Here is a 21,763-nt window from a genome sequence, read left to right on the forward strand (position 1 = left end):
AGCCAGCTCCTTGCACTTTTGATTGAGTGTATGGTATTGGATTTGGTCCTCTTTCCTCAGAGTGGCAACCTTTCCACTTTCTCATCCCCTCTGCAGGACACAGCTTAACTGGTGTGAGATGTGTGGACTTTTCACTTGGATAGCCTCAAATATAAACAAAGTAACCCACCAACTTGGCACCTTCCTGGTCTTTGCAAGTAGCAAGTGAGCACATTTTACTGAAGGCTGGGCCTTATCTCAAGACATTTACTATTTAATCAGCAAGTCCTGTGCTGACTTTCAGAGGTCTATGTGGTACTGAGAAGAAAGATCAGATGGTAACATTAATGGTGGTATCAAAGTCTCCTTACATGTATACAATTTCCATAGCTCTCCTTGAGAGATCAGATTGGAGATGATGAATGGTGAGTGAATTCAAATTGCTGTGACATTAGAAACCTTCAGTCCACATTTAAAATTTGAGTCATATTGATCACCATATTTCAGAGGAAAATTATTTGCAGCATCATTACAACCTCATTTTCCAAGGTATAGTAGACTCCTGGAGCACTAATACGCCATGTTTAACTCTGCCCAGTCATGGTATGCTCCTGAAGTGTTGAGCCAGCACATTTAACTTTGCTTAGTTCACTGGGGGTATCAGCCAAAGACAGAAGAGACGCAAGCATGCAATGTAGAAATGTGAAGCATAGCTAAGCTATTCATGGGGTCCAGTGGCTCCAAAGTTTTTAGACTTAATTTACTACTTTTAATTTTGTATGATTTAAATAAAGAAGACTTCCTTTTCCTTCAGGGAAGTCATTCTTGACAGTTCCTCACTTAATTTTTTTAATTAACACGACTGATTTAGTTCTCTTCTTTTTCCCTACAAATGAATTTATAATTGATGTGAGTAAAGCAAACTGCACAATTTATAGTTTAGCAATATCATAAAGTTTTCATTTAAATGGAGAATAGCAGAAGCCAGATGGAAACATGAAGAAATAAGTTTTTCAGAATAAGATTGTTGCATCACAACAGGGACTGGGTTTGTACATAATGCCCCAATACAGAGAACTACTTCTTTTGAGTGTTGGCATATCAGCAAAACCTTTCTTGTGTGAAGGAAACTTGAGTTTCTCTTGGGAAACCAAACCTGTTTTCTCAATCAGTTGTTTTTCTGTTTAAAAAACAAAAATCTCTTGTGATTACCAAATACTACTTTAAAATAAAAATAATACTCCTAGGAGTTTTGTTGTATAGCCACACAATCTGTGGTACAGGTTGTTATTTTAAAGTGTGGCCTCAACTCTTCACATGTCAGGGTTCAGTGCCTTGTAATTGACAATACCTGAAGCTGTGGGTTTCCTTTCAGTTAAGACATATGTAATTTTACTGAGTGGCAAAAAGGTATATGAATTCTCTCATTATTAAGTTCATGTATAGAAAGTGTACCAAACATGGTGGCTTCACTTTGACTATGATGCTTGTGTCTTCTAATTCAGAAGAGTTTGTACTCTTGAGTTTTTCTGCTTATATTCAAGATCCAGTGACCTTGTGGTTACTTATGACTTGATTCTCCTGTCTTCCTTTGGACGAGCTAGAAATTGAGATTTAGAGAATCTCTTTTCTGCTTCTAAAGAAATTTTTGTTAAAGATGAGTTTAAAGCTATACATTGGCTAAAAATAAGTCCATAGATATCATATTTTGTTGCTAAGCATGGCCCTTATAACCAAGAAAAATAGAGTCTGGCATATTTATTAGCTTGCACTTACTTTTTAAATCTAAAGATCATGTTTTTCTCCACTCATAAATGATCATAGCTTTTATTAACATGAAATGAAGTTCCTTCATTGTCTATTATGGGACACTTGTTAATGATGAATATAGTCAGTTATGGAAACACTATAATAGGTAGCAAAACATTTGCTGTTTACAAGAGGGAAGGACTTCATGAGTATTTCAGAACCTGGCACCTCAAGTTGGATAGGTGGGGCAAAGAGATGGCATCTCCATGTCAAGGTGTGCTTTAAGAGCTCTATGTATGCTTCATAACGAGGAGTAAAAGAAAAGGACAAAAACAGGCAACATCGTCATATTTCCTTTTAACTTTAGGCAGCCATGTAAATTCTCTCTCTCTCTCTCTCTCTTTCTCTCTCTCTCTCTCTCTCTCTCTCTCTCTCTCTCTCTCTCACACACACACACACACACACACACACACACACACACACTGAAGTAAAAGTACATAATGTTCCTAGAGGAAGAACATACCATGGGGAAGTATACGTTAGAATCCTATGTTCTTTATTCTCTGCATTAGTGAGTAAAGGCTGTAGTACTAAGTAGAAACAGTAAGAGATTAAAATGTATCATTCTGTAAAGATATAATGAAATCATATAGGCCAACCCAGCACTTTTGTTAGTTTAAACAATTATTTTGGAGGGGGAGTACAATGAAAGGCATTATATAACATTTGCCCTCTCTGTGTGGTCAAGCATGGGAGGTGAGAGCCCAAGAAAACCCTCTACAAACTTTTGAAGATCTCTTGGGGTTTTAGATATCCTTTAGTAAAAGGAAAGAAGCCAGAAAGTATCTAGGCATCATCCTCCTGCAAAAGTTCTAATATTCTGGACATGCTGGGAAAGGCTATAAAATGAGAAGCTCTGTGATTTATGACATTCTCTTGTGGATTATCTTATTATAGTCTTCAAAAAAAGATGAAGAAACTAACAAAAATGCTGGATGTGCTAGCTTCCATTTACCAATCCATCTGTCCATCCTGTGGGCCTTGGGGTTTTTATTCATTCAGAGTGACACAAGGCACAACCTTCACTAAACCACCAAGCAGGTACAGGCAGCTTTACATTTTCATGCATTTCTTCTTGCAGAGCTGTGTTAAATTTACCTTTCAAAGTGCTTTATGTAACAATTAACTATTAATAAGACACATTTTTAGAAAGGGAAGATTAGTTTCTGCAAACTTCTTGATTTGACAGCTATCCTGAGAGACTGACAGAGTAAGTGGTGTGCATCTATATAGTCTTGAGAAGAGTAAACAACTTCTTCTACATTTTGGGAAGCTATAATCGCAGAAGCAAGTCAAGAGTCCCCTGGCTTTGCTCAGCTTTGCCCCAACCATTGAAAATGAACCTGCAAAATAGCAGGTTTTAAGAGTTTGTCTTGATACTTTTTCTGCACCTTGCATGTTACCACTGGGGCTGGATTCTGATGCCTGCCATTCGCACCCCTCTACTTATTCAGTCCTATCCAATTTTATTTGGAGTTTCAGTTCTCTAATGGCAACTATTTATATCTCCATAAATGAAGAAAATTTGGTTTGAATAGGTTTCCATGAGTGTGGAGGAAAGTCAAAGGCCTGGGGAGACAGGAAAGGGGGTGTCCTTGCAGAAATAATTCCACAGTAAAATTACTTACTCCGTCTCATCGTATGTGGATGGCAATTCTACTTCTTGTATTCACCCTGTCTCCTTATTCCTCCCCTACCTTCTTCTTCATCTGCAGGTCTACTCATCCCCCACCTTACCCAAGGCCTCTTTCCCAGTGGACCTAAGTGTTCTCCTTTGTTTCCTATCTTCAAAAAATGCCCAAGGCCTTTTCTACTTTGTGACCTATCAATTGAGATTTCATTTTTCTGTTTTTATTGCCTTAATATTATTCATCCAAACTCAACATTTTCTCATTCTCCCTGTTTTTCTTTCAACATATAGCCATTAACTTTTTATTATTATGCTGATTTACTTTTCAGCGGTTGGGGTGTAACCTCAGACCTCATACATGCTAGGGGAAGGCATGTGCTTGGCCATAGACATACCTACACTTCCTTTACTTTTTTTATTTCTAAATATTTATTTATTGGAGAAAGAGTCAGAGAGAGGGAAGATGTCCCAGGGTCTCCAGCCATTGCAAACAAACTTCAGATGCATGTGCCACTTTGTACATCTGGCTTACATGGGTCCGGGGGAATTGAAACTGGGTCCTATATCATTGCAGGCAAGTACTTTAACTGCTAAGCCATCTTTACAGCCCCCTTCCCTGATTTTTTGAATTTATTTTATTAGAAAGAGAGAGAGAGAGAATTAGACAATTGAACTCCAGACATGTGCACCACCTAGTAGGCATGTGCAACCTTGCAACTGTCTCACCTTTTGTGTGTCTGACTTATGTGGGATCTGGAGAGAGAAATCAAACATAGGTCCTTAGGCTTCAGAGGCAAGCGCCTTAAGTGCTAAGCTGTCTCTGTAGCCCATCATTTTCCCTGTTGTATCTGCTTTTGTTTGTTTACGCAACAACTTTCTAAGTTGCTTTATGATAAGAATGGGAATTTTCTTTTTGATTAATTATATATATATAATATGCATATGTATATATATATATGTGTGTATATATATATTTTATATATATATATATATATATAATATGTATATATCACACACACACACACACACTTGGTACTTTGTATCTTATCCCTAAGTTCTACCACTGTGGTTTCAAATAACTTTGGATGCTGTAACAACTCATAACCTACAACCCCATGGTGAATACCTCCAATCCTCTGAGGAGCACTTTCAGTGGAATGGGGACAGGGAGGAGGGAAATGGTACGAACACATATTGTGTCCATATGAAGTTTCTATTTAATAATAATTTTAAAATGAGACTAAAGTGGAAGATAAAAATGTTTGGAAAAATTCTTCTGTATCAAACTTGGTGTCATTGCTCCCTAAACAATATGTTATTACAATGACTTTTAAAATATTTTATTTATTTATGAGGGAGAAAGAAAGAGAGAGAGAATTGGCACACCATGGCCTCTAGCCACTGCAAAAGACCTCCAGGTTCATGTGCCACCTTATGTATCTGGCTTACATGGGTACTGGGGAATCGAACCAGGTCCTTAGTCTTTGAGGCAAGCTCCTTATCCACTAAGCTATGTCTTCAGTCCCCTATAATGACTTTGATAACACTTTGTATAAGTTACTAAAAGTGATCTAGAGTATATGGGAAGATAGGTTTGTTATATGCAAAAGCTGTGCTGTTTTATGTAAGGGACTTGAGCATCTATGAATTTGGTCAACTGAAGGGGATCCTGGAAACATTCCCCATCAGTATTAAGCAATATTGGTATATTTATCACTTCAACCATGAAATTAAAAAAATATGTATACATGGTAGAATGCTCATATTGCCTAACTTGAAGTTAGCATTCTTAAGGTCTCTCACAGTGGTAGCACAGCTGTGTTTGGTAGCAGACACTGGTTAGATACAAATGGATTAGAGGATTGACTTGAAGGCTTTGAGGTCAGGCAGCTCATAGCTCCAAAGGATCTCTGTGGTGGTGAAGAAGGGGATAAAAGGTATGACTCTGGCCCCATCTCCCTGCTGGTCTGTTTTGAACTTATACAGCAGAATGTCTGGGAGTAACTTAATAAAGTTAGTTCTTACAGTTTCAAAGGCTGGGAAATTCAGTATCTGGTAGGGGCCCAATCTCTTGTGCCCAACATGGTGTCTTGGCCACCATATTCTGGAGAAAGGGGCAGGGCTGTATCCTTGCATGGTAAAAGAGTGAAAGAGAATGGACACTGTACAGCAGTTCCCATTCACATGTCTTCATGAGGGCTGGCATGTATGCAGAGTGCATTTACGTGGGTTTCTGGACCTCATGTTGCACTGGCAATTTAGTTTTAATATAAGTTTTGGAGGATTAGAAACATTCAAACCACAGTGAGGCCTTGAAGAGAAGTAAGGAGAGATAGTTTTAAATAGTAATGAAAATTCTTGGATCCCACTTGAAATACAGGCAATTTGAGATATTGGTTTGAATTGCACCTTACTTATCTACTTATCACAATCAATTTTGATTCATTTAAAGCATAGAATATAAAATAATGCAAAATAGCCTTAAGGCAGGCAACTTTTAATAAGATACACCTAGACCAGCAGTTTTCATGTCTGTTACATTTCCATTTCTTTGATGATCCTTCTTTTGTATCATTTAAGAACTTTCTATGTGTAACCATATCTATGGATTATAACTTTTTAGATTTATCTTTCCTATCAAATTTTAAATACTCTGAAAATAATGAGCATGCCTCATACCACTTTCGCTCTTCCTGTGAAAATAGAACTCTGCTGATTTTTGTGTTCAAATGCTAGTAAGGTTCAATATTCTAATTGCATTTCTCAAACTTGGAAACAGCAACGGGTACCTAGTTTTGTAGTCCATCATGAAGGAGGCGAGGATTGGAACAGGGAAAGCTAGAGTATTTTTGCAAACATTTTCATCCCATAGATAATAATGGGTGATGACTAAGTGACTGAGTATCAGAAATTCCACTGTTAACCTGAGACCGTGACAACTTTCAAATATGGACTATTCCCTCAAGAAGCTTGAACCCCCATCCAGGAGAGAATTAAAACAGGAGTTTTTGCTTCACAAAGATTAAGAGCCACAGAAGAAAAATAACAGTAATCTTTGAAGTCATTTAAGTGGGGTGGTGGAAGGCTTCTACTGAACAGTTTCACTGAGAGATTCTGAGATTTTTTTTTTTTTTCTCAGTGTTAGTAAGAAATAGCATTCTCATGCCAGGAAGCATTTTCTAGCCTCAGGAACCAATGGCATATTTATAACCTCTTTTACATCAACGCGTCAAGCAGCATCATTAACACAGCCTGCCCCCTAGAAGCATCTCACGCTTGTTGCAGGCGATCGCGACACTGAAACCAGCGACATTGAAACCAGACATTCTGTGGTCTCCAATTTCAGCAAAGCAAGGGATGCTTAGAGTTAATCTGCCTGTGGCCCTGTTAGTGCAAGCATCCTGAGTGAGCCAAGACACAAAGCAGTCTGGTTCCCTGGAGTCCAGAACTACTTCTGGCCAACTGGTGTCATATGTAAACCTCTAGAACTTGGAACTAGATGTTGGTAATGAATCAAGTGTCTTAATTCTATGTTCTCATTTGTGTTTGTGGAATGGTGATGATTACATGCAATATTTTAAACTCTAACTACAGCTCCAAGGGTAGGTTTTTGGAATTTTGTGCACAATAGTGCTTTATGACTAGTTCACACGGGTGCTATGAAGCTTCAGTAATTGAGGTGTTCTATACTATAGAAATGTGAGCATAAAAAAGGGGAGACATACTGTAGAAGAATGACATTATTTACAAATGAAACCTCAAATAGAATAGTACAGTGAAGACTATCAGGAACCAAGATCAATAAAAAGAAAGTCAGGTTCAGTTATGCAGCTAACTGGGCTTGAGCATCAAGCCAGCCAAGGTCCAACAAGGTTGATTAGCTCCCATTAGTGATTAAGGTAATTTGATTTTGTGCACAATTACACATAGCCAAGCCCAGGGCAAGACATGATATGATGATGTTTTTCATGGAAAATTACTGATAGCCCATGCGTAAGCCCGATCTCACTTTGATCTGTATAAAGAAGTGACCGTTTTCGTGCAGGAGGTCTTCTGTTCAGAGCAATGGGGCTTTGTTGGGTGAATATCTGAAACTTGGATCTGACATACTTGTCTTTCAGTGCACTAGAGCTCTAAGCCAGGACCTGTGTGAGATCTGCAGGTGGTGGGGAGGTGTGAAGCCTCAAAAAGTCTTGGGGAGGCATTACTTGGAAGCGGAGGTTGGGCAGCATTGTTGTGAGGTGCAGGTTATGCCTGCAGCAGTGTTTCTTGCAGAGGGAACAGTGGATGTCAAAGCAGAACAGTATCACAGGCCCAGGAACCAGCTAACAGGGGCCCCACAGTAAGGCTCTGGCAGGGAGAAGTGGAGACAGGACTTTACAGCTGTGTACACTGCCCTCAGGACCTTCTCCTGAATGCAGCGGAGATAGGATATGCATTTTGAGCAGCAAATGATAGAATCCCCTTTGTTTTTAGAGCATCATGTTGTTAAGTCAAGAAACCAACAAGAGTATGAGTTAGGATGAAGCTGGGGAAAGAGCATACTGTAAACCTGAGGCATTGTGCCATAGTTTGGATGTGCAATTTCCCTCAGAGACCCCTGTGTCTAAGACTTGGTCCTGAATATGGCATTTGGGCAAGGCGATGGAACCTTGAAGAGATAGAACCTATGGGCAGTCCTTAAATCACTGGGGACATGCCTTTGCCAGGAATGTGGGGACTCTGCTCCCTACCTCCTCTTTTTCTTCCTGAGGTAAGCTGTATGTTTACTGCCATATAATACCCCCACAAGAGGCCTAAAAGCAATGAAACTCTGGTTGTAGTCTGGGACCTCCTTAAAAGGTGTGAGATAAATATCCCTTTTCTCTCTTTAAAGTACCTCAGACATTTTGTTATACTGACAAAGCTGGAGTACTTTATGTGGCAGTAGGGAGGAGAGGTAGGAAACGAGTAAGGAGCTAAGAAAAGTCTTAGTAAAAATTTTCATTAAGATACAAAGCAAACACTCAAGGGACACATCTGTTTCAGGAATCCAGATGTGGAGAGTGACTGAAGTTTCTCATCAGTGATGTATAAGCCCTATGAAACATTTTGATCTGGAACCTGGAGACTTTACTGGCTCTCTATGGTTGGCGGTGGGCAAGTTTATTTAAGGCCTATTGTGTAGCTACCATTCTATTTAACATAATCATTGCACCTTTATTAACTGTGTCTTTATTCCTACACCTCATTGCATAGTGCACTAGAATGATTTCCATTGTGCAGTTCAGAAAAACTGACGTCTGAGAGTCAAAAAAAAAGCCAGTTTACTCAGGGCTCCAAACTTGCATAAAATCCCTTACTCTCATCCTGCTCTCCCCTGTATCTACTAGAAAATTCTCTGACTTCCCCATACAAAGGTGAAAGTCTCAGAAGAAACACTGTGTACCCTGATTACTTCTTTCCTTGTCAACCAGAACATCCTTCTCTCAGCCACGAAACTGGAGAGTGTGGAAGCGGTGGCAGTGCCTGTTGACCTCTTCTGCTCACGTCCCGTCACCAAGGCCTAAGTGTCTCTTCCCGAGTCCTGTGCTGCTCACCATGAACCAGTCCTACTCTCAACCCCGCTGCCTCTCCCTGGTGTTTTGTATGGTCTGCAGTTTACCAGCCTTCTCCATTGGATTGTGAAATTCTTAAAGGCAGGGACTGTATTTTAGGCCTTTTGTGTGCTTTGTGGCCTCTAATGTTCACTCTGTCTTAGCACATAAACTTAAAGACTTAAATTTCTTCAAAGGAGCCTTTTATGATGAAACTTTCGTCATGCTTTATTTTTTTAAATTAACCACTGATACATGTATTGGGAGCAGAATCAGGTTTTATGGGAGTTCTGACAAGTGAACAGTGGTGAAGTCAGTAGGCTGGTCAAAGACTGGTCTGAAGATGATCCCTAAGGAGGGGATTTCCATAGTGAAGACTTGGAAAATCATTTGGATGTGGCTCAGATCCCCAGAAGTTTCACTGTGTGGAATGTGAAGCAGTGCAGACCTCAGAGTTAAGCTGCGTAGACAATAGTGCAGAAAACATACCCAACTTCAGGAGACATAGTTCAATTGCCATGTATTTCTCAAACAAGAGACTCTTGCCTCTGTGGTACTCTCATATCCTGTATGTACTTGGCATTTAAAATTATATGTGACATTGCCTGGGCTTTTAATTAAGAGGGAAGTGCATTTCATATTAAACTTCTTTAATTTTAAACTTCTTGGTTTCTTTCTTATTTAGTGATCACTTAAAATCTATCACATGACATCCATTTTCACCTCCTGTCATTTTTTAGATTTCCACTTCAGTGTTTATTGCAAGGCTAATGTTCTGTTCAACTGTGAGAATTGTGGGCCAAGGATGGGCCTCTCTGAAGGGTTTTCACGCTGCAAGAATTCAGTTTGCATCTGCTGCTTTAGATTTGTGATAATTTTGGTCTGGCAAATGTGACTGACACTGCGTAAAATGTTTGGCTTTTATGTATAAAATTGTCATTCTCCTACTAATTTTCAGAATGGTAGAGCTGAAGGAATTAGAGGTGCTCTTCCCAGTGCCTTATTTGGCAAAGACCCTGAGATACTAGGCAAGTGCTTGAAAACAGAGCCCTGGTGCTCCAGTCTCAGATTCCCATCATACCACGTGCACATAAATAGCATTTTACTTACTAAATAAGCCGTACTTTGAGTCCTGTACTGATGTTCAGTCCATCATTTTGCTACCTCTCCCCATTCCACACTACTTAAACTGTAATGCAATCCCTGAATGTCAGGTTAGGCCAAGAATAATTTTGGAATCTTTGTCATATAAGAAGTATAGCCTGTCTCAGTGTCTGCTTCAGTGACAGCCCTGAAGTGGCTCCTTCTGGTTGAAGGAAGAAGAGAAGCCTTGATGATCCTTCCCCTTCTCAGCTGAGGGCACAGTCTATAACCTCACTTCCCCCAACCAGCAAGCTAAGGTATATTTGCTCTGAGTTGTTCTTGGGGACAATTGCCAGGGTAAGTCTTATCCCAGAAGTACTAGAAAGGATCGCAAAGGATTTTTGCTTCTTTCTCCAGCAGCCGTTGCACAATAGTGTGCTTCTTAGGGGAAATGGATGGTTTGGTAGTATTTTTTTATTTCATTTATTTATTTACTTAGGAGATAGAGAGGGGAGAGAAAAAGAAAGAGTGAGGAAGAGGCAGAGAGAGAGAGGGAGGGAGAGAGAGAGAGGGATATTGAGAGAGGGAGAGAGGGTGGGGAGAGAATGGGAGTGCCAGGGCCTCCAGCCACTCCAAACGAACTCCAGACACATGCACCACCTTGTATGTCTGGCTTATGTGGATACTGGGGAATTGAATTTGGGTCCTTAGGCTTTTTAGGCAAGTACCTTAACTACTAAGCAAACTCTCCAGCCCAGCTTGAGAATATTAAGACTCACTCCTCCTGTTGCATACTTAAGTATAGAGAACAGTGTGCACATATACATGCACAAAGATTTGCATGCTATTTCAGTGAGATAGGCCTGTGCATTGTCATAATTCTATCAATGAGGTGGAATAAACAGTCTCTGTGAGCTAAAAATTTCCAACTTAGAAGTGCCACCTAAGTTTGCGTAGCATGCTGTGGTTAAATGATGATACCTTCAACATACAGTGTAGTACTTGATCGTAAGTTAATTCATGTGGAAGGTATATTCTGTCATGTAATTGATGTAAAATAATAGTGAACAGCAATGGCCATAATAACATTCATATTATTAATTGTGGTCAGCAGTATTTATCATTTGCTGTTTTCAAAGCACTACTGTAAACTCTTGAATTCATTAACTCCCCTTTATAATTTCCTCTCAGGGAAAGTAAGAAAGATAGGAAAATGGGGGAGTCACGAGATCCATGGAGGGCTTGAGGATTATGCATGGGCTTGGATGGAACGCAAGACATCTTTCAGTTTGTGAATGAGACTGACTTCTTGTCAGCACACTTTCTCTGTGGTGAGCTCCTCCACTCAGTAAAATTATTTAAAATGCTGACCTTGGTAGGAGAGGCTATCCAGTATTTTTCTGTGCCCAGAGTGTGGCTGTATTCTGTAGTAGATTGTTCTTAGCAGAGAAGAGCTAATGCTCCCAGAGGTTGAGGTGAATCAGGAGGGAAAAATGACTGTGAGGAAGCCAAAAATGATCAATAGACTGATCATCTCCTGCTGTCCCTTCCAGCCATGGAATTTTGTCACTTGGTGATTGTCAGCCATCCCTTAGTTTAAAAGTAGAGTTGATTAATGGTGGTGGGGTATCTGCCAACTGCTTTGTGCCAACAACTGGAGTGATGCTATGTCCATATCCTGGGCCACAAGACCCTGCCATATACCCTTGGAAGGCAGACAGGAAGCAAGTCTTGTTTTCCTTAAAAAAAAAAAAAAAAGAATAGAAAAGTATTTGAGTTAATTGCCATGTTAATGTAAGCTTTTTTCATGGGAAAAGAATTTTATATGTGGAGTAGTGGGACATAGTAAAAGTTTTATTTTATTTTTAATTAGATGATGGTTTTTTAGTATTAGCTTCAGGCTAATATGTGAAGAGCAAATTCAGAACTTGTTGGGATTTTACATGGATTTATTGTGTGAAAGCAGCTCTTTGCTCCTCACAAGTTCTGCCTAGTTTCCGGTCTCTTCAGCCAGAGCACTGGGCATGGGACCCAGTTCTGCACTCAGGACACAGTCACATCTTTTATGTGTTTCATGGCAGATCTGGCATGTGTATACAGTTAGGAATAAAAAACGCTCCCATCCACTTTCACACCCGTCCCACCTTGGGCCTGTGTAGTGGCTACTGTCCTGACAAGTGCCCTCAGTCAGGCAGTCTGGGGTCATTGATCCTCTGTAGCTGAGCTCTCTGACAGAGCAGAAAGAACACAGCTCTGAAGCCATGGATACCTGGGCTTGCTCTCTAGTTCTGTTAATTTTCAGAACTCTCCCCTTTTTTTGTATTTCTTTTTTGGGTATTTCCTGCTGTCCTGCCTTCACCTTCACTAAGATTTGCTTCTTTGTGGTTGTTTCTATTAATTCATTCTTCTTGCACTTTTCTTACTAAGATTGGACACTTTTTTTTTTTTTTTTTTTTTGAGGTAAGAGTTTCAGTCTAGCTCAGGATAACCTGACATTCACGATGTAGTTCAAGGGTGGCCTTGAACTCACGGTGATCCTCCTACCTCTGCCTCCCGAGTGCTAGGATTAAAGGTGTGTGCCAACACGCCCCGGCCTAAGATTGGACACTTTTATCTATAAAAGTTTTATTTACTTTGAGCTGTTGTTTCCATGTCTCTTCTTTGTGAATATAAGCATTATACTTATGAAAATGATTGTAATGGATTCATTGGCTAGCTCTCACATTGGTATGAGTTCTTGAGTTCATTACAAGAGATTGGATTATTTTCCCCATTGTGGGATATCAAGCCTGGTAGTTTTGAGTTTATTTGAGGACTGTTTAGATCTGTATGTGTGTATGTATGTCTCTGTATGGATGATGTTTGTGTATGCTTATGTGTGTGAGTTTAGGTGTAAGTGTGCCACTGCACACTTGCGGGGGTCAAGAGGACAACATTCGGGTGTCAGTCCTAGCTTTCTACTTTGACTTGGCAGTGTCTCATGTTATCTTGACTCCTTCCCCAGACTAGCTGGCCCCTGAACCATGGTAGTGGATTCTTCTATCTTCACCTTCGTCTTCACCCATAGGCTTGGCTGGGATTACTAGTGCCTGCCACAGTGTGAAGCTTTTCATGTGGATGCTAGGGTTCCGAGCTTGGATACTCACAATTGCACAGCAAGTACTTTGTCCATTGGGCCATCTCCCTAACCCAAGACTATTTTTTTAAAAATTTTTATTTTATTTTTTATTTGAGAGCGACAGACACAGAGAAAAAGACAGACAGAGGGAGAGAGAGAGAACGGGAGCGCCAGGGCCTCCAGCCTCTGCAAACGAACTCCAGACGCGTGTGCCCCCTTGTGCATCTGGCTAACGTGGGACCTGGGGAACCGAGCCTCGAACCGGGGTCCTTAAGCTTCACAGGCAAGCGCTTAACCGCTAAGCCATCTCTCCAGCCCCCAAGACTATTTTTTGAGCAGTTTAAAGTCACAGTAAAATTGATAGACAGGTATGCAGAATTCCCATACACTCCCATCTCTCCTTTGATAGGCACAGCCTCCCCCATGATCAAAACTGATGAGCAGAGCTGGAGAGAAGGTTTAGCAGTTAAGGTACTTGCCTGTGAAGCCTAAGGACCCATGTTCCACTCTCCAGATCCCATTTGAGCCAGAAGCACAAAGATGAGGCAAGTGCAAGGTCACACATGCACACTAGGTGGCACAAGTGTATGGAGTTTGATTGTAGTGGCTAAGGCCCTGGAGTACCAATTCTTTCTCTCTCTCTCTCTCTCTCTCTCTCTCTCTCTCTCTCTCTCTCTCTCTCTAAAACAAAAAGCTTGATGAACATACTTCAGATGGTATGACCCAAAGCTCGTAGGTGGCATTAGAATTCAGTCTTGATGCCAGGTAAATGTCAGGTGGCATGCATCCATTGGTATAGCTCTCACAGAATACTCTCACTGCCTAGAGACTCTCCATGCTCTGCTTGTTTCTTCCTCTCCCCTGAGGCTGTGGCAGACATTGCTCCAAGTCTCCATGCTTTTGTTTTGTCTTTTGAAAATGCCATGTAGTTGGAATATTATGGTATGTAGCCTATTCACATAGGCTTTTTTTTTTTTCCACAAAGGAATGTGTATTTCCATGGCTTGGCAGTGCATTCCTTTACAGCATTGACTACTATTCTACTGCACACAGATGTACCACACCACATCCACTCATCTACTGGAGGACATCTTGACGACTTCCAAGTGATGACAGTCATGAATTGAAATTTTACGCACATCCATATGCAGAGCTGAGTGAGGATATGTTTTCAGTTCCTTTGAGTGAGGAGCATAGAACATGACTGCTCAATTGTATGTTAAGAACAGATTGGGTTTCATAAGAGATCACCCAAACTTGCTTCAAAAGTCATTGTCCCACTTTGCATTCCTGTAAGCAGTGGATGTGAATTCGTGGTGCTCCACACCCTCACCAACACTTCATGTTGTCCATGTTTGGATGTTGGTCATTGTGAGAGATGAAGGGTGTAGAGCTGTTTCAGTGCCCTCAGGACATCTTTTCCTTTGCTTATTTGCCACCTGTGTATCTTCTTTGGTGAGATGTCTGTTGTCTTATTGTCTTTGATTTGATGCCAGGAAATGTGAATTTTATCTTATATATCTTATAAACTTATATACTTCATGTTCTAGGACCTTCTTATTGTCAGGTGGATTATCATTAATAACCTGGTGTTTGCTCTGTGATTCAAGGTAAATTACTTTGAACCAGCTTGATCCTTCCAGGTTGTGCTTTTATAACTGACTCATGCTCAGTGTGGGGAGGATCACTCCTTCCTACTGAGAGGTAGGACCATTCTGAGTACTGTACCCAAACCCCTCTAACTGAGTTTCCCAGGCTGGCTGGAAGGGACTATAAAGGGACCCTCTCTGTGTGGGCAGTTTCCTTTCATCCTGTGATCCTTTCTCTGTCCCCCACCCCTAGTTCCCTCATAGGCATGTGGTGATTAGTTCTTTGCTGCATAGTATAGGGGATACTCTGTGGTTTTGTCCTTGCCCACTCTTAGAACTTCTTGCAGTTTGGGGCTATGAACTCTAGAAACCTGGTGTAACTCCTTGTCTATTTCCTCAGCTTTGAGAAGACTATTGTACTTCCTTGATTTTCACTCAAGGTGCTGTCCAGGAATTTCCTCCAGGCATTCAGTGGGACCGAAATAAGCCTCACTTCAATTTTGTCTTTCTTTTGGGCCCATTGACTCTCATTGTCTTGAGAAACATCACGTTACATATTTTGTTGCGTATTTCAGGTCAGAGTTACTTCCTGTTGACTGGAAGGAGGAGTATATTCCTGAGAGAAGAGGAAGAGGAGGATGATAGGGTATCACTAGCATTCTTAGTTATTGATTTAATCCTAATGTAAAATTCCCATAGTGAACTGTCTACAGTTCACTCTTTCTAGAGCATTTCCTTTTTGAAAATGCAGTATCCATCTACCATGCTTAGAGCTGTTTATTATTTATGTTTACACAGATCCTCATGGGGCATCTATTTCATGCTGCATGACACTTGTCAGGCTCTGCAAAATGAACAGGAGTGAGATGGGAGGGTCCTGCCTTACCATGAAGTAGTCAATGATCAAAATTTCCTCCAAAAGTGTTCAGGAACCAATTTTTTTCACATGTATTCCAGGAATTACCTTTGTGACAGGAGAAAATAAAGATTTACACCGCAGGAAGAAGGACATTTGCGTTCTAATTCCTTTACACAATGCCTGGAATATCGTAGGTACTCAGTAAATAAAATTATCATACTGATAATTTTAGGATCATATTAATGCAATACTGCATGACAGGACTTGAAATTTCTATCTCATTTGCAAAGCAGTTTAATTGAATACCTGACTTGCACTCCTGCTATGCTCTGGGAGCTGCAGTGGACAGTGGTACCAGTGGAACACTGGCATAGAAGCAGTGAGTGGGATAGAGTTTCCTGTCCTAGGTTACCATCTGGGATTGGGCTAAGTGCCAGGTGCCTCAGAACACCCCAGAGAGCACTCAACATAGACTCACAGGGTCGGGTCTGGAAGGGTTTTCAGGTGGAGGAGATGTCTAATCTGCAGCCTGAGCACATGATAGTAGGTAAGGAGGCACGTTTTAAGTGATGCCACACATACAATACCAAAGCTACCGCCTTGGAATATAGCCTTTGCAGCCAATGCCTGCTTTTGTTCTAATGGATTTTTTGCAAGTCTGGGAAACTGAAAAGGTGAAATGATGTTGTAGTCCTATAGATTGCAATGTACTCTCCCAGTACCTGGTTGAAATGAGAAGACCACAAGTTCCATTCCTTTTCAACCAAATCCATTTTCAAAGTTTCCCAGCAGAGGCCTGACTGAGCACAAGGGCTGAGGTCTCCACAAATAAGTGCTTAATTGAGTTGAGGAAATAAACAATGAGAAGATGGTTAGGGGAGAGGCTGGACACCGCTGCTGTCCTCATCTCGGTCTGGACTGCTGCCTGAGCTCATCTTTCTCCAGTTCCTCCATCTCTGCAACAAAGGAGCACTTCTGTGCGGCAGACTAGCCTGCTTACACGCTGAGCCGGAGGGCTGCTGAGACCTGAGTAGTAAATACAGAGCACTCATTGAAATGCCAAGTGTCACTACTGTGGCATTTAATTATCTGACTTGCTGGCAGAGAGAGAGAGAGAGATTGAGAGGAAGGAAAGAGGAGGAGGCAGCTGTCGCAAGAAGGCCAGCGAGGGACAGAAGGCAGAACTGAGCAGCGCGACAGAAGAGCACCGTGGGTACGTCTTTCTCTAGGCAGATTTTTAAGGAACATTTACTTGGTGTTTAACATTAAAGTTACATATGCTTTGCTTTCTGAGAAGAGCTGTCCAAGTGTTTCTGCTTTTTAAATACATTTATTTTATTTATTTATTTGACAGACCAGCAGAAAGAGGCAGAGAGAGAGAGAGAGAGAGAGAGAGAGAGAGAGAGAGAGAGAGAGAGAGAGAGAATGGACACACCAGGGCCTCCAGCTACTGCAAACAAACTCCAGATGCATGCACTAGTTTGTACATGTGGCTTTACGTGGACACTAGGGAATTGAACCCTGGCCATCAGGATTTGCTAGCAAATTCCTTTAAGCACTGAGCCATCTCTCCAGCCCTCTTCTGGTTTTTTTTAAATTTGTTTTTAATTTTCATTTAATTGTTTGAGAGCAACAGACAGAAAGAGGCAGAGAGAGAGAGAAAGAGAGAGAGAGAATGGGCATGCCAGAGCCTCCAGCCACTGCAAACAAACTCCATATGTGGGTGTCCCCTTGTGCATCTGGCTTACATGGATCCTGGGGAAATCGAGCCTCAAAGTGGGGTCCTTAGGCTTCACAGGCAAGTGCTTAATCACTAAGCCATCTCTCCAGCCCCCTCTTCTGATTTTTAAACAGCTATCCCTTTGGGTTTACAAAGGCACATGAGTGAACTTTAAAGGGGAGATCACCTCAGGATTATGTGTAGCATGGACTGTCAAAGGCACCAAACTCACAGCAAAGTCACATGGGATGGAAGTAAACAAAGTGATACTAATGCTGTCCAGCCACATCAGACCTGAGTTGAAGTGACCCTGCGGATGGCTGGACAGCTTGTGCCTGGGGAGTGGGGGTGGGGTCGGTGAAGAGATACACGATCTGGGTATAGCAGAAAAGGTATATAATTCCAGCTCTGCTACTTATATATGACATGAACTTGGGCTGCTTGGTACTTCCATTCTTTGAACTCTTAAAGATTTCCTTCCTATCATAAGCTTTTGTTGTTTGAGGAATTATGTTGTCTTAAGGTCACATTATTGCTTTCCATGTGTGAGGCCCAGGAATTAATTTCAAGCACACACAAAATAATGTTACTCACTTTAGTGCCTGACATAAAACTACATATCCATGGGGTTTCATTTGGAAATTCTTATTGTTTTGAGCAGAAGACCTCCTGTTAAGTCCTCAGATTGTTTAGGAAACTTGTGTGTCAAAGCAGTAGGAAGGATCCAGGTCCAGGAAGGATCCAGATCCAGCAGCGTGTCCCTCTTAACTCCAGATGCCAGCATACCTCTTCCACGTGTCCTTGTCAAGGGAGGCCTCTCACACCCCTCCTTTCCAGCAGCAAACCTTGCCGAGCCCCTCTATTCTGTCTTCATGGTCATCATCCACCACACTCTACCTTGACCTATTTATCTGTCAGCCTGTCCTTCCCCACTGGATGTATGCATCCATCTGTGTGCTCTCTGCTATATCCTTTGTTCTATCAAGGAGATCATCAGTGTCTGTGGAGGTTTGAATGTAACGTCCCCATTGCCTAGGGAATATTTTGGTTAAGCTTCCTACTTAGTCTTCAGCAGGTGGAACCCAGCTGGAGGAGGTGTGTCATTAGGCGTGGTTCTTGAGTCCAGCTCTGAGAGGTGTATTTAGAACCAACTTGAGCTCTGGCTGTTCATGCTTGCCGGTGCTGGCAGTTCTGTCTCTGCTGAAGATGTATGATGAAGTGAATCAGCTTCTTCCACCTTGATGAAGCTTCCCCTGGATTCTGTAAGCCTGAAATAAACCCTGTCCTCCCATAAGCTGCTTCAGGGGTGGGTGTTCGTCCCAGCAACCAGAAGGTAACTGCAACACTGTCTTTTCAAAATATCCACTCATCATAAGGAAGAATTATGTCATCTTCAGCAAAGTGGATGGAGCTGGAGGTTGCCATGTCAAGCAAGCCAGTCTCACAAAGACACATATTACCTGTTTTCTGTCTTTTCTAGTCCATGAAAGTAAAAGAGCAAGTATTAGAGGTAAACAATAAGAAAGGGCATTGTGGGGAAGGGATGAGGCAGAGTTATAGAGGAAATAAATATGATCAAAATACAGAAAATATAATATATGCATGAATGGATATGTCATAACAAAGGGGCATATGCTAATTAAAAATAAATAAAATAGGTACTTAGTAATGATCATTCTCAAGGAGCAACACTTAGGTGGTGACCATGACTGGCAGATAGGACACTTACTCTGATAGTCTAGTGTAGGGAAGACACTTGAACAGGTCTACACCATGCTTTCAAACTGTGTGAAATGCCATGCTAAGAGAAGTAGGGAGTGTTGTGGGAAAAGGAAGTCCCGAGAGATCCTCGGGGCCTTCTAGAGGAGATGCTCTAAGTTTGTGGAGGCACACAGAGTGTAAATTACTGTCCCAAAGACATAGAGTCTGAAAAGTGACAGAGCAGCAAGTAGGTGGACATTCATCGCCATCCTAAACATATGTATGGCGACCACAGTAGTCAGTATTAATAAAAAGATTTGAGGAATGTCTATAGGGAGTTCATACGACCTTGGCTGCAACACCGAGGACTGGTGTGAAAGGAATGTTCAGATTATTCTGGAAAGTGATGACCAGCATTTCAAAGGAAGTGGGAGGGGCCTGGGGATTTGTACCATGTTGTGAATGAGCCAGCAGTAGAATCAGCTCAGTTTTTCAGGACCAGACCCTTGAAAAGTGCTTCAAAAAGACTCATTGCATACCCTGTCATTAACACACTGGTTTCATATAACAGAATTTATTTTTAGATGCAAATGCCTTGATTTAGAAGCTTCAGCTTAGAATTTATCCCAATTCTTTATTATTATTGTTGTTGTTATTATTATTATTATTTATTAGGACAATCCTAATGATAATCAAATTTGATATATGTATACACACCATACATACTCATATATTAGTATATATTTACATGTGAACATGTGAGCATATTATTGCCAAGTGGTCAGACACCAGAAGTTTCATTCTGAGAAATGGGTAATTAGGAAATTCTGGTGTATGAATGTCTTAGGTGTGCTTACCCAAACCTAGACCCACTTCAAACCCTTGATATGCTCATGAAGACACGGAGGAGCTCAAAATGGGTGAGGCTGCTGCTAGAGTCACACCACATACTGTCTTACAGCCAACCTTTTAATTGATATATTTGTGGAGCTGAGGATGGGACCCAGGGTCTCACACATACACACGTCTATCCTGACCTGAGCTCCCCAATGATTAACTGTCCAGTGGATCCCCTCATTTAGATGGTGCAAGTAGTCCAGTTGAGCTGTATCTCAGCCCTCAACCTTTTGCAGGGGAGGTTTTCTTTTGAGGTAGGGTTTCACTCTGTCCTCTACTGACCTGGAATTAGTGCATATGTAGTGTTAGGGTGGCCTTGAACTCATGACAATCCTCCTACCTTTGCCTCCCAAGTGTGGGTATTAAAGGCATATACCATCACGCCTGGCTCAACCTTTTATTTTTTATTAGACAAAGTATTCTTCTAAAATAGGGATAAAATTGCACAAATGTCCTTGCTCTGGCAGTGCATTACTAAAATTGGAACAATACAGAGAAGATTAGCATGGCCCCTGATCAGGATGACACACAAATTCATGAAGTGTTCCATATATTTTTTTAAAAATTGTATATTGTAAATACATAAGCCAGTAGTAGTCATTTATTATGAAGGGCAAGTATTAGCATTCTATATATTTGTATTGCTGCATTCTTAGGTGTCTGACACCAGAGTAGATTTGTTTACACCAGCTGTTCCACAGACATGTGAATAATGTATCGGGGCACAATGTTCTCCTTGCTGTACTAGGAATTTTTTTCCAGCTCCATTGTAGTCTTATGGAACCACCATCATAAATGTAGCTCAGCATTGACCAAGTGTCATTATGCAACACATATATGTACATTCTCACATTTTTCCTTCAAAGTGCAAATGAGTCATGCGAACATGCTAATAATAACTTATGATACTAAATGATTATTTATATGATAAATATGCAATCAATAACTTTTTATTCATTTTAGAAGACTCAGTGAAGGTCCAATAACAGCACTATGTGCTCTATTAGTTTTTTTTTTTTCTCTGTACTTTCCACTATCTAGTTCTCTCAGGCTAAGGAACAGCTACTCATGAACTTCTCCAGAGGGCTTCAACCTTCCTCCCTGCTTCAGTTCTCTCTCCACTGTGGGCTATTTCTGAGAAAGTCCTACTTGTCAGTACTCAAATCCATTTGTGTCTCCAGTTGACACCAGTGGAGGGTGTGCCCAGCGGCATCAACTGGCCTTTAGTTGTCATGAAATATTACTGTTTTACACTCACAAATAAAAGTTAGCAGCGTTTCATTGCTACGTGGTGTGAAATTAGACCTTCTAACCAGCTGGATGCAACAGCCTGCTGTAGAAGTGGCGGTGACTGCTAGTATTTGTGGTTCAATTCAATTAGGAATACTTTTTTTTTTCTGTTCTTTGGTGAAAGGGGTAGTCAAGATGAATGCCTTGCAAACTTCTGAAATATGTACTTGTATAAAAGAACTATTAAAATAGAGTAACATCTCTATGATCTTTGAACTGAGCCGTCATTCTGCCATTATTGATGTAGCTGCTTTAAGCCTTCTAATTAAAATCAGAGTGACAGATTTGTTATTGAAAATCTGAAACCCAGCTCACATCCCGAACAGCACATCTGAGCAGGGTATCTATCTGCTGTTTTGATGGGCTCTCAAAATTACTAAGCTGTGCAGGCTGCCAAAAGGAATTCAATAAATCTTTTCTTTTCTTCCCAAGCAGCTCTCATTAGTCTTTTTAATAATAGCACTAGTGGATATCAACTTCACTTCTCCAAAACAAATTAAGTGTGTCCATTA

At 41.0% G+C, this 21,763-nt stretch overlaps 1 protein-coding gene and 1 non-coding gene across 5 annotated transcripts in view; both read left to right on the forward strand.

The window, feature by feature from the left end:
- Glis3 (GLIS family zinc finger 3) overlaps positions 1–21,763 on the forward strand; it is a 492,950-nt gene that overhangs the window by 306,297 nt on the left and 164,890 nt on the right. The window lies entirely within an intron of this gene.
- LOC123458217 lies at positions 20,415–20,517 on the forward strand. The gene has a single exon (XR_006635514.1). It is a non-coding gene; the product is annotated as a U6 spliceosomal RNA (small nuclear RNA).

The sequence above is a fragment of the Jaculus jaculus genome, chromosome 1 (assembly GCF_020740685.1).
Source record: "Jaculus jaculus isolate mJacJac1 chromosome 1, mJacJac1.mat.Y.cur, whole genome shotgun sequence".
Taxonomy (NCBI): Eukaryota; Metazoa; Chordata; class Mammalia; order Rodentia; family Dipodidae; genus Jaculus; species Jaculus jaculus.